Source organism: Schistocerca americana, unplaced genomic scaffold (assembly GCF_021461395.2).
Source record: "Schistocerca americana isolate TAMUIC-IGC-003095 unplaced genomic scaffold, iqSchAmer2.1 HiC_scaffold_198, whole genome shotgun sequence".
In the NCBI taxonomy this organism is placed as follows: Eukaryota; Metazoa; Arthropoda; class Insecta; order Orthoptera; family Acrididae; genus Schistocerca; species Schistocerca americana.
In genome coordinates, this window is record NW_025725904.1 from 267,501 (window position 1) to 274,541 (window position 7,041).

The 7,041-nt window shown below is 59.4% G+C and overlaps 2 non-coding genes across 2 annotated transcripts; both read right to left on the reverse strand.

The window, feature by feature from the left end:
* Positions 1 to 4,279: 4,279 nt before the first annotated feature.
* On the reverse strand, positions 4,280 to 4,434 carry LOC124573897. Its single transcript, XR_006972219.1, has one exon. It is a non-coding gene; the product is annotated as a 5.8S ribosomal RNA (ribosomal RNA).
* A 351-nt stretch (positions 4,435 to 4,785) lies between these two features.
* On the reverse strand, positions 4,786 to 6,695 carry LOC124573921. Its single transcript, XR_006972240.1, has one exon. It is a non-coding gene; the product is annotated as a small subunit ribosomal RNA (ribosomal RNA).
* Between the last annotated feature and the right edge of the window lie 346 nt (positions 6,696 to 7,041).

The window sequence follows — 7,041 nt, forward strand, 5'->3', positions numbered from 1 at the left end:
CCGCCCAGAAGTCCAGCAGACCGGGGATGTCGGGTGGCGGCTGCAGCAGGGTGCCGTCCAGCAAGCCGCGCACGCAACGCGCACGCGACCTACGGAAGGCGTCCTGTGTCCGCGCGTATTCCCAGCGGCGCCGCTTGCGCTTCTGCAGCGGCGGGGCGGCAGGCGGCCGCTTGGATGGTTGGCGCGGCCGCTGTGTCCTGGTGATCGACCTCTCCCCCCTGGACCCGACCGACGCAAGGGCATCCGGGAGCATGCCCAGGATGACATCGGGCGGCGTGCCCCGCCCCAGACCAATGACTCGATCCAGGGCAGAGAAACGCTGGGCGGAAGCAGGTAGCCCCGCCAGATGCTCCCAGATGGCGGCGTCAGTCGGCCCCTCCGGCGGCGGCCCGGTGGTGTCGGCCGCGAAGTCCTCGGCTGCGTCGACGGGCGGCGCAGCGGCCTCGCCCGCGTCAGGCAGCGAGCTCGCCGCTCCACGGCGGGACGCCGGCTCTTCACCCCGACCGATCTCAAGTGCCTCCATGAATTGGCGGACAAGCTGCTTGTGGGCAGCTTGCCGCCGTCGGCACTTGATTGCCTCAAGCGTTCGGTCGGGGAACATCCTGGTAAGTTCTTGATTTACAAAGAAGAACCGGGCGTCCCTCTCCAGGAACAGTTCGGCCTCTGCCTTGGCGAGCGACAGGACTTCTTCCTCCGTCCACCTCGCGCGATGCCTCTCCGTCACGATCTCAGCGTTGGCTGCCGCAGGGTGTTGGCGGCGGCGATGGACCCCGAGACCGTTCTTCGTGGTAAAAGTGCGGTGGCACTCACTGCAAGCAAAGGGAGCTACACAAACTATCGCATTTTCGTTACGGCCGGTTGGCCGGATAGGTGCTGGGGTAGCTGGGGTGGCACCTTCAGCGGAAGGGCCACCATCTCTTGTTTCTTGTCGGCTGCCCCCAACTATAAAGGGATAATGCGAGGGGGGGCTGGTAACCCCCCCAAGCCCCTGGTGCGGTCTTCCACTCAGCAAAAATCAGCGGGCCCACGAGAAGGGGAGAAGACCGCAGGAGAGGAGAGGCTAAGAGGGCTAGGCCCATGTGTTGCGCATCACTCTCCCTGTAACTATAACCCAAGGAAGGCACCTCGCAGCAGCAGCACGACTACATCAAGACCGCACTTCGAAAAGCCAAGTCCGGATGCAGCCACACCGCCGCCACTTGGCCACCTTAAGAGAGTCATAGTTACTCCCGCCGTTTACCCGCGCTTGCTTGAATTTCTTCACGTTGACATTCAGAGCACTGGGCAGAAATCACATTGCGTCAACACCCGCTAGGGCCATCGCAATGCTTTGTTTTAATTAGACAGTCGGATTCCCCCAGTCCGTGCCAGTTCTGAGTTGATCGTTGAATGGCGGCCGAAGAGAATCCGCGCACCCGCGCGCCCCCGGAGGAGCACGCTAAGGCGGACGCGGCCTCGCAGCAAGGAAGATCCGTGGGAGGCCAAGGCACGGGACCGAGCTCGGATCCTGCACGCAGGTTGAAGCACCGGGGCGCGAACGCCGCGCAGGCGCGCGCATCCTGCACCGCCGGCCAGCACGAGGCCAACCAACGGCGAGAGCAGACCACGCCCGCGCTAAACGCCCGCACTTACCGGCACCCCTACGGCACTCACCTCGCCCAGGCCCGGCACGTTAGCGCTGACCCACTTCCCGACCAAGCCCGACACGCCCCGATCCTCAGAGCCAATCCTTATCCCGAAGTTACGGATCCAATTTGCCGACTTCCCTTACCTACATTATTCTATCGACTAGAGGCTCTTCACCTTGGAGACCTGCTGCGGATATGGGTACGAACCGGCGCGACACCTCCACGTGGCCCTCTCCCGGATTTTCAAGGTCCGAGGGGAAGATCGGGACACCGCCGCAACTGCGGTGCTCTTCGCGTTCCAAACCCTATCTCCCTGCTAGAGGATTCCAGGGAACTCGAACGCTCATGCAGAAAAGAAAACTCTTCCCCGATCTCCCGACGGCGTCTCCGGGTCCTTTTGGGTTACCCCGACGAGCATCTCTAAAAGAGGGGCCCGACTTGTATCGGTTCCGCTGCCGGGTTCCGGAATAGGAACCGGATTCCCTTTCGCCCAACGGGGGCCAGCACAAAGTGCATCATGCTATGACGGCCCCCATCAACATCGGATTTCTCCTAGGGCTTAGGATCGACTGACTCGTGTGCAACGGCTGTTCACACGAAACCCTTCTCCGCGTCAGCCCTCCAGGGCCTCGCTGGAGTATTTGCTACTACCACCAAGATCTGCACCGACGGCGGCTCCAGGCAGGCTCACGCCCAGACCCTTCTGCGCCCACCGCCGCGACCCTCCTACTCGTCAGGGCTTCGCGGCCGGCCGCAAGGACCGGCCATGACTGCCAGACTGACGGCCGAGTATAGGCACGACGCTTCAGCGCCATCCATTTTCAGGGCTAGTTGCTTCGGCAGGTGAGTTGTTACACACTCCTTAGCGGATTCCGACTTCCATGGCCACCGTCCTGCTGTCTTAAGCAACCAACGCCTTTCATGGTTTCCCATGAGCGTCGATTCGGGCGCCTTAACTCGGCGTTTGGTTCATCCCACAGCGCCAGTTCTGCTTACCAAAAGTGGCCCACTTGGCACTCCGATCCGAGTCGTTTGCTCGCGGCTTCAGCATATCAAGCAAGCCGGAGATCTCACCCATTTAAAGTTTGAGAATAGGTTGAGGTCGTTTCGGCCCCAAGGCCTCTAATCATTCGCTTTACCGGATGAGACTCGTACGAGCACCAGCTATCCTGAGGGAAACTTCGGAGGGAACCAGCTACTAGATGGTTCGATTAGTCTTTCGCCCCTATACCCAGCTCCGACGATCGATTTGCACGTCAGAATCGCTACGGACCTCCATCAGGGTTTCCCCTGACTTCGTCCTGGCCAGGCATAGTTCACCATCTTTCGGGTCCCAACGTGTACGCTCTAGGTGCGCCTCACCTCGCAATGAGGACGAGACGCCCCGGGAGTGCGGAGGCCGCCGCCCCGTGAAGGGCGGGGAAGCCCCATCCTCCCTCGGCCCGCGCAAGGCGAGACCTTCACTTTCATTACGCCTTTAGGTTTCGTACAGCCCAATGACTCGCGCACATGTTAGACTCCTTGGTCCGTGTTTCAAGACGGGTCGTGAAATTGTCCAAAGCTGAAGCGCCGCTGACGGGAGCGATTATTCCGCCCGAGAGCATCCCGAGCCAACAGCGGCGCGGGTCCGGGGCCGGGCCAGGTAGGTCCGTCATCCGGGAAGAACCGCGCGCGCTTGCCGGGAGCCCGAGCGCCCAAAGGGGCGAATCGACTCCTCCAGATATACCGCCGGGCAGCCAGCCAGGACACCGGGGCTCTGCCCAACAGACGCGAACCGAGGCCCGCGGAAGGACAGGCTGCGCACCCGGGCCGTAGGCCGGCACCCAGCGGGTCGCGACGTCCTACTAGGGGAGAAGTGCGGCCCACCGCACACCGGAACGGCCCCACCCCGCGGCGAGTGGAAAGGCAACCGGACACGACCCCGCCGCGGATTGCTCCGCGCGGGCGGCCGGCCCCATCTGCCGAGGGCGGAGGCCTGTGGCCGGATGGGCGTGAATCTCACCCGTTCGACCTTTCGGACTTCTCACGTTTACCCCAGAACGGTTTCACGTACTTTTGAACTCTCTCTTCAAAGTTCTTTTCAACTTTCCCTCACGGTACTTGTTCGCTATCGGTCTCGTGGTCATATTTAGTCTCAGATGGAGTTTACCACCCACTTGGAGCTGCACTCTCAAGCAACCCGACTCGAAGGAGAGGTCCCGCCGACGCTCGCACCGGCCGCTACGGGCCTGGCACCCTCTACGGGCCGTGGCCTCATTCAAGTTGGACTTGGGCTCGGCGCGAGGCGTCGGGGTAGTGGACCCTCCCAAACACCACATGCCACGACAGGCGGCAGCCTGCGGGGTTCGGTGCTGGACTCTTCCCTGTTCGCTCGCCGCTACTGGGGGAATCCTTGTTAGTTTCTTTTCCTCCGCTTAGTAATATGCTTAAATTCAGCGGGTAGTCTCGCCTGCTCTGAGGTCGTTGTACGAGGTGTCGCACGCCACACCGCCAGCCGGCTGTGCACGCTACCGAGTAAGTACCGGTATGCGAACCGCCAGGCGACGGGCGCGCATCGCACGTTTCAGGAGGCGCGGCCGGCCCCACAGGCGGCCGCGACGCTCCCAGGTCTGCGAAGCGGGGCAAACGCCGCGCGCTTCAGTATACGTAGCCGACCCTCAGCCAGACGTGGCCCGGGAACGGAATCCATGGACCGCAATGTGCGTTCGAAACGTCGATGTTCATGTGTCCTGCAGTTCACATGTCGACGCGCAATTTGCTGCGTTCTTCATCGACCCACGAGCCGAGTGATCCACCGTCCTGGGTGATCTTTTCTTAGTTTCCACTGTCTCTTTCAAGACAGTTGCATAGGCGGGACGTAGGCGTGTGGCGGCCCCTGTTCAAGCGTTCTGTGTCCAACGGCCTCACGGCCGATGGGCGTCGTACGGCTCCACACCGGAGCGGACAGGCAGTCGGGCGAAAGTCATTCAAAACCGGCGCCAGGCGCCAGGTGCCGCAGGCCAGCCGCTCCAGCGCTTCAGCGCTCGTACCACACAACATTGGCGTTAGTTTTGAGAAGCACGCGTGGTTCCGCACGCGGCGCACGGCTACTGCGAGCCGTACAGGTAGCGTGTTGCGCGACACGACACGCACATCGAACGACATGCAGTCTAGTCGGTAATGATCCTTCCGCAGGTTCACCTACGGAAACCTTGTTACGACTTTTACTTCCTCTAAATGATCAAGTTTGGTCATCTTTCCGGTAGCATCGGCAACGACAGAGTCAATGCCGCGTACCAGTCCGAAGACCTCACTAAATCATTCAATCGGTAGTAGCGACGGGCGGTGTGTACAAAGGGCAGGGACGTAATCAACGCGAGCTTATGACTCGCGCTTACTGGGAATTCCTCGTTCATGGGGAACAATTGCAAGCCCCAATCCCTAGCACGAAGGAGGTTCAGCGGGTTACCCCGACCTTTCGGCCTAGGAAGACACGCTGATTCCTTCAGTGTAGCGCGCGTGCGGCCCAGAACATCTAAGGGCATCACAGACCTGTTATTGCTCAATCTCGTGCGGCTAGAAGCCGCCTGTCCCTCTAAGAAGAAAAGTAATCGCTGACAGCACGAAGGATGTCACGCGACTAGTTAGCAGGCTAGAGTCTCGTTCGTTATCGGAATTAACCAGACAAATCGCTCCACCAACTAAGAACGGCCATGCACCACCACCCACCGAATCAAGAAAGAGCTATCAATCTGTCAATCCTTCCGGTGTCCGGGCCTGGTGAGGTTTCCCGTGTTGAGTCAAATTAAGCCGCAGGCTCCACTCCTGGTGGTGCCCTTCCGTCAATTCCTTTAAGTTTCAGCTTTGCAACCATACTTCCCCCGGAACCCAAAAGCTTTGGTTTCCCGGAGGCTGCCCGCCGAGTCATCGGAGGAACTGCGGCGGATCGCTGGCTGGCATCGTTTATGGTTAGAACTAGGGCGGTATCTGATCGCCTTCGAACCTCTAACTTTCGTTCTTGATTAATGAAAACATACTTGGCAAATGCTTTCGCTTCTGTTCGTCTTGCGACGATCCAAGAATTTCACCTCTAACGTCGCAATACGAATGCCCCCGCCTGTCCCTATTAATCATTACCTCGGGTTCCGAAAACCAACAAAATAGAACCGAGGTCCTATTCCATTATTCCATGCACACAGTATTCAGGCGGGCTTGCCTGCTTTAAGCACTCTAATTTGTTCAAAGTAAACGTGCCGGCCCACCGAGACACTCACTCAAGAGCACCCTGGTAGGATTGCAACGGGGTCCGCCTCGGGACGCACGAGCACGCACGAGGCGCGTCGCACGCCTTCGGCTCGCCCCACCGGCAGGACGTCCCACGATACATGCCAGTTAAACACCGACGGGCGGTGAACCAACAGCGTGGGACACAAATCCAACTACGAGCTTTTTAACCGCAACAACTTTAATATACGCTATTGGAGCTGGAATTACCGCGGCTGCTGGCACCAGACTTGCCCTCCAATAGATACTCGTTAAAGGATTTAAAGTGTACTCATTCCGATTACGGGGCCTCGGATGAGTCCCGTATCGTTATTTTTCGTCACTACCTCCCCGTGCCGGGAGTGGGTAATTTGCGCGCCTGCTGCCTTCCTTGGATGTGGTAGCCGTTTCTCAGGCTCCCTCTCCGGAATCGAACCCTGATTCCCCGTTACCCGTTACAACCATGGTAGGCGCAGAACCTACCATCGACAGTTGATAAGGCAGACATTTGAAAGATGCGTCGCCGGTACGAGGACCGTGCGATCAGCCCAAAGTTATTCAGAGTCACCAAGGCAAACGGACCGGACGAGCCGACCGATTGGTTTTGATCTAATAAAAGCGTCCCTTCCATCTCTGGTCGGGACTCTGTTTGCATGTATTAGCTCTAGAATTACCACAGTTATCCAAGTAACGTGGGTACGATCTAAGGAACCATAACTGATTTAATGAGCCATTCGCGGTTTCACCTTAATGCGGCTTGTACTGAGACATGCATGGCTTAATCTTTGAGACAAGCATATGACTACTGGCAGGATCAACCAGGGAGCTGCGTCAACTAGAGCTGAGCAGCCGGCCGCCCGGGAGTGTGTCCCGGGGGCCCGCGCGAACACGCAAGCGTCCGCTCAATTATTCTGCAAACAGGAGGAGGCTGAGCTCCCCTGCACAATACACCTCGAAACCCTCTCAGGTCCCGGCGGCGCGCAGCGCCGTCCTAAGTACTTGGTCGGGTTCGAGAGAGGCGCAATCGCCCGGAGTTTGGCGAGTAGACGCTTTAGGTGCGACCACCCGTGCTCCCAACTGAGCTTGCCGCTGCCGACAGAGGCCCGGGAGCGTGCTGTCGTGGCATTGCCGGCGGGAGACAACACGCGCCACCTACGGTGACCGGCAGCTC